The sequence below is a fragment of the Lygodium microphyllum genome, chromosome 8 (genome assembly GCF_053477565.2).
Source record: "Lygodium microphyllum isolate KBCC chromosome 8, Lygodium_microphyllum_v1.1.10, whole genome shotgun sequence".
Taxonomy (NCBI): domain Eukaryota; kingdom Viridiplantae; phylum Streptophyta; class Polypodiopsida; order Schizaeales; family Lygodiaceae; genus Lygodium; species Lygodium microphyllum.
Genome location: NC_141142.1, coordinates 111,153,906 through 111,159,905, shown reverse-complemented (window position 1 = coordinate 111,159,905; position 6,000 = coordinate 111,153,906). Strand labels below are relative to the sequence as shown.

General features: G+C 42.6%; 1 pseudogene; it reads left to right on the top strand.

Annotated features, from left to right (window-relative positions):
- The first annotated feature begins 1,883 nt into the window (after positions 1 to 1,883).
- LOC148032738 (putative xyloglucan endotransglucosylase/hydrolase protein 8) lies at positions 1,884 to 2,673 on the top strand (annotated as a pseudogene).
- The last annotated feature ends 3,327 nt before the right edge of the window (positions 2,674 to 6,000 follow it).

Below are 6,000 nucleotides of genomic sequence, written 5' to 3'. Positions count from 1 at the left end.
TTTTCCACATTTTGATCTACTCGCATCTTCATTCCAAAATCTTAGATTACATTCCACTTCTGCTAAAAGCATACTAGGGGTTAGATCTTCCATCCCTGCTCCAAACACTTTCTCTTTCTCCATCCCACCATATACTACCCTCCATTTACTCCACCTCTTGGTGCATTGTTAGGGGCAATGCCACCCTTTAACACTTCACCTTCCACCTATCCACACTTTACCCCATCCTTCCACGCTAAACGGTTGTGATGGGCATCCCCTTCACTACCCTCGGACACTCATTCACAAACCCCCCACACGACCTTTCACATGCAAGGATATCCATCATTTGCTTATGGATTGTAATCACACATCCCTTGGATCACTCCTACACAAGGATTTCCATCCATTGCTCCCCATATCCCTATCTCTCCACCTTGGGCTTGACAGGTGGTTACCATGCTTATACCCTATTCGCCCATGCCCACACTTAGATCTAATGTGCACACTTCTCGTATGCATTGTGAGCACTTTGGGATTACTTCCCAAATGAGTGTACTCCACTCCATCTCCCTATCTACCCTACCCCCATTACACACCTTCTCCATATCTTAGTACTGTCACTCCTGTTGTGACAACCAAGAATGCCTTCACGAATAAGACTCCTTTTAATGGGTCGAATTTCACCACTTGGTCGAACTTCATGTAATAAGTGCTCGAATCTTAGGGACTTTGGGGCCTTGTGTTGTTGGTAGCGAGCCTATGTGGAACCCTTGATTAGCTCACCTCGATCACATCCGTTCACCTGAGATCCCACAATGTTGTAAAGAAACATGGATCTAGAGCTAGATTAGTTATGGTGGATACCAGTCAAACACACGATACATTATCAGAATGAGGAATTGTAACTCAAGTGAATTAGGTTCCAAGATAGATTAGCTTAGACTCATAAACACAATCTTGAGTAACTCAACCTAATAGTACCATTACATTGAAATGAGTGTCAAGTACATGCTTATATAGCTTTTGGGTAGTACCATTGTTCCTCACCATGCCTATGGGATTTTGGACATCTTTTCTTAGAGCATACAAAGCCACTTATGGGTAGGCCTCTTCTAGGCACACATCCAACCTCTATGGGTATACACATCAAGCATCATTTGCTATTTTCAACACCCCCACCCCCCCTCAAAGAGTCTCTACTTGTTGGCTTTTGCCTCCCCTACATGATGATATGGCCTGGGAGACTAGCTCTTTGGCAGCCTAGTCAAGTTAAGACTTGAAACTTTACATTTTGGTAAGGATTTCTACAAAATACGCTTTGGGAAACAAGATCCACTAAGGGAGATTCATTATAGAACTCTTTGTTTGTTAGTAGCGAAAATTTATTTATCTTCTTCTTGCTTCTTTGGCAACCTTTGGTGATCACGATCTTCTTGGTCTCTTTGATCTTCTTTGACTCCTTGGTTTTCATGCCCTCGTCCCTTTTGTTGATGCATGGTACTTTTCTTTTAGTCTTCTTGACACTATCGTTTTGCTTTATGCTTTTATGGTTGCTTTGCTTGACAAGATCTCTTTTGACATACATGTCATAGATTTTGGGATACATGATTTGTTGGATTTATTTGTCTTGGACTCATGGCTCATCATTACATTCGTATTGATTGTTTGAGCGTGGTGCGAAGAACTCATTTTGAATGTGGGAAGGTCTTACCATAAGTATACTCGAGCAGTGTCTAATCCCATTTTACAAGTGCTTTGACAGATATTGAGAAAGGACACAATGCTAGTGTCTAAAGACAGTTGATGGCAAAATGGTTAATCACTTGGATGTCCAGAATAAACCACAAAACATTGCGATGTAAATGAGATTTACAGCTTCAAGTGTGAAAGAGAAGGTGTGAATGGATTGGTTTGAATGGCCTTTAAGGCTAGGTCTTTAACCTTAGTATTAGCCTAAAGGTGAGGATTGAGAGAGAGAGAGAGGGTATGGCGTTTGCTCCTGCACCGACCTCTTCAGCAGCTTTCCCCATGCGCTCCTGTAGACGCAGAGGCTGCTAGAGATCGCGGTTGACTACTGCCCATAGGTTTGCGAGCATAAGGAGGAAGGGGAGATCGCCATCATTTTATTCGAGTGGAGCGGCTCACGTTGACGGAGCCACAACCGCTTTGAAGGTGGCACTTTCTTGGTGCAGATCCGGTGCCTCTCCCTGCGGTGACACCTACAGCTTCTACGTCTCCTCTGACGAGGGCCCATGCGACCAGGACAAGATCGACTTTGAATTCCTAGGCAAGGAGAAGTGCATCATCCAAACCAACTACTACACCACTGGCACTGGCAATCGCGAGGTCATCCATGACCTTGGGTTTGATTCCTCCAGGGATTTCCATGGGTACGCCATCCGCTTGAGCCCGTCCCACATCAAATAGCTCATGGATGTTGCCTGCTCCGTGTCGCAAAGAAGCAGGACGATGAGAGCTTCCCTTCCATGCCAATGTTCTTGTATGCCTCCATCTGGAATGTTGGCGGCATCGATGAGGGTAGATGGGCTGGCAAGTACCACGGATACGATACCCCTTATGTCTGCACATACAAGCGTGTGTGTTGTGTTTCTCTCTCTCTCTCCCTCCCTCCCTTTCCTTCCTGTAAAAATCCAAAGATAGAATGACAAAAACAACTGAAGGAGAACTTTGTGGGTGATCGGCATCGATCTCGTAAGGGTAAGTAGAGAAGTAATATGGGCTTGAGATGCTAAGTAGAGAAGGATAGGTTTAAATTATGGATATGGCAAAGGACCTTAAGGTGGGTTCAACTCCTACTATCCATTTACACAAGAGTATGACTTACTAGTGATGTTAGGACTAGCTCGCCATGGCTTTGATACCATGTAAAGAAACACGGCTCTAAAGCTAGATCAACTATGGTGGATACTAGTCAAACACACGATACATTATCTAAATGAGGAATTGTAACTCAAGTTAATTAGGTTCCAAGATAGATTAGCTTGGACTCATAAACACAATCTTGAGTAACTCAACTTGATAGTACCATCACATTGAAATGAGTGTCAAGTACATGCTTATATAGCTCTTTGGTAATATCATCGTTCCTCACCATGTTTATGGGATTTTGGAAATCTTTTTCTAGGACATACAAAGCCACTTATGGGCATGCCTCTTCTAGGCACATATCTAATCTCTATGGGCATACACATCAAGCATCATTTACTATTCTCAACACACAGCTAATGTTAAGTTTATGCACGGATTGCTTCTTAAGTTTCACTCTCAATTACAATACTTTTTCATCACATCTAAGCATTGGATTCATCTCATTGACCACTATGCAGCTCGAGATCGCACTCCACATATCAATCTTGATTTTGAGCTTCAAGAGTTTTCCATTAAGGAAGGGAATGACTTGAAGGTCAAGTTGACCTAGTGTTGGTGTTTACTAGTCGAATTTGCCACTACTAGCTCCTCGAAGTCAGATGGTAATCAAGTCACTTTCTTCTTGAACAAGTTGCCCAACAAATACTTCCATTCTATCCAAGACATTATCTCACTACCTAGATTGCCAACCTTCTAAGAGTTTGAGTATCAATGTTGCTTGCGTTATGTGGTGAGGTTGCATGATCAAGTCCACACACATCCATTCAAAGAGGCAAGGGTTGGTTTCCTCTTCTTCTGGAGGGAAAACCGCCAGTGGGACAAGAGCTCGCAAGATGTGAAGGCAAGCCAAAACAAGGGTGACACCACTTCCTCCAATGGAACCAAAGAAACTTGATCCCTTTGTGGCAACAAATTCCTAAGAAAAATAGGTTTTGCACACATTACTAGAGATCGGGCCATATGAACAAGGAGTGTCATACCAAGGCCCAAGGTCTTCCTCTTAGAAAACCATAATAGACTACTACAACTATCTCCACTCTAGCGGCTCTGACCAATCCAAAGGGTCTATGCCTCCCACTACTGCACATCTACTCCATCTGCCCTAGTGAATGGGATATGTGGCATGCAAATAGCCTCAGCAACCTATCCTTCATCACTCTTGAAGGATGGGCTGACTGGTTGACTAGTGACTCATCTATTACACTTTACACATCCATTCCTAAGACATCAACTTCACCTTCTAGGACCACTTTCCCACCTCGTCGTATGGAAAGGTAGCCACACACTGAGTCTTTCTCTTTTTAGTAGACTTCTGTTGCTTCCGTTGTATACTTACATACTCCTTGCATGCACTTAGCGTTGCTTTTTTTTTATTTTAATTTTTAATTTTTTTGGAGCATCTCACTACTTACCTCACTATTCACAGATTTTGAAATCTTTTGTAGGGTTTTATATTTTATTGTAGGGTTAACATATAAGCTTGCATTAGTCCTTCTTGAGCTAGAGACAAGAAATGCACGCCATTCCTTTCATGGTTCCATCTACTTGGATTTTTTCTTTTCTACTATCATGGAGACTTTCCCTCTCGAGACGGATCATGTAGCATCTCTCTTGATGCTATCATGGTGGTAACTTCTATCCTTGCTCTTCCAATAGGGATGCTTCACTGTTTTCATCCACATGGTTCTTAACACCCACATGATGACCGACATCCTCAATCTCCTCTTCCTTCTTTGGCATCAACATCCAGGTTGAGAGGGGGTTCATACTCTTCTTGGTATTCTACAAGTTTTGGCACTTGTCTTCGATATTAACCTTTCCGCCTTATTATACATTCCCCTATGCATTGTATGATTTCATCATCTTTGTACTAGGGCACTTAGACAAGTGAATAATTTTCCAAAGAGGGGCGATATCCAAGTGGCACCTGGTGCATGAACATTCTTCAGCATGTAGCATACTATGCATCCCATTATGTAGAGCACCACGACGAATCCTAAGGTATTTTCACCGACAGATTACACCACCATTCTTCTTCACATGATACTTCATCACCTTTCCCTTGTTATCAACATCCTCAAGTGGTTGGGTAAACTTGTACTATTTTGTGATGTGTTGGGTGTACATCCCTACTCCTATCTTCTAGGTCGGTGTTACTTAATTGGCCACCACCCCTAAATTAACTTTCCACCCAAAAAAAAACAACCAGAAAAAAAGCTCATTGTGGTTCCATCCGCTTTTTTAGGGTTTGGTAGGCCACCGGACAGCCGATGAGCACCCTTTATCCAAAGCCTTGATCTCTTTGGGGTGACTACTTAGACTCCCTGGGTAAGATAACCATCGCCTCTATAGTCTTGATAGACCACTTGTGCGTAGTCGACGTGCACCCTTTGTCTGATGCACTGGTGGCTGCTTAAGGGTGGGATGCCTTGGGGTTAACATTGCCAAACTTTTCTTTTAGACTGAGTTTTGGGCCTAAGAGAGGATGTTGAGATAAAATATACTTAAAAACTTATTACCATTTTCAAACAATCCCAAAACATGCTTAATTAATGAAAAACACAAATTTGGTGTACGGTTTGAGAGAGTTTTAGTGGTTCCCCAAAACCCTAAATTTTGGGAGCACCCTTCAAAATCTATAAATAGACAAGCTACCCACCATTTAGCCTTTTCCTTTTGTGCAGGTTTCTCACTCTATCGTGCATATTTCAGCCATCAACCACCTACCATCTACTGTCCAACCATCATCAACTCTACAATCCAACACTATCCAACGACCTATTTTCAGCCATCGCCTTGTTGTTTGGAGGTCTTCATCTATTGCATCATCATCGCACTTGATCAGCCTACATTTTTAGCATCCGGTGCCAGGCGACAATCTATTATTATCTCTCCCACTATGCAATTATGCAATACCTGTATTTTTACTAGTTCAACAAGCCATCTATATCAACAAACACCTCTCTTGTTTTGTCACCTCAATTCCCTGACACTCTGGTAATCAACATTTGGTGTTTCCTGCACTTCGACACTTCAATTGGTAGTCATAGCACTTGGAATCCATCTCCGGTGAACATCACTCTCTGACACACTACATTGCTCTGCCCTTGGGCATTTTGTACTCGTAAA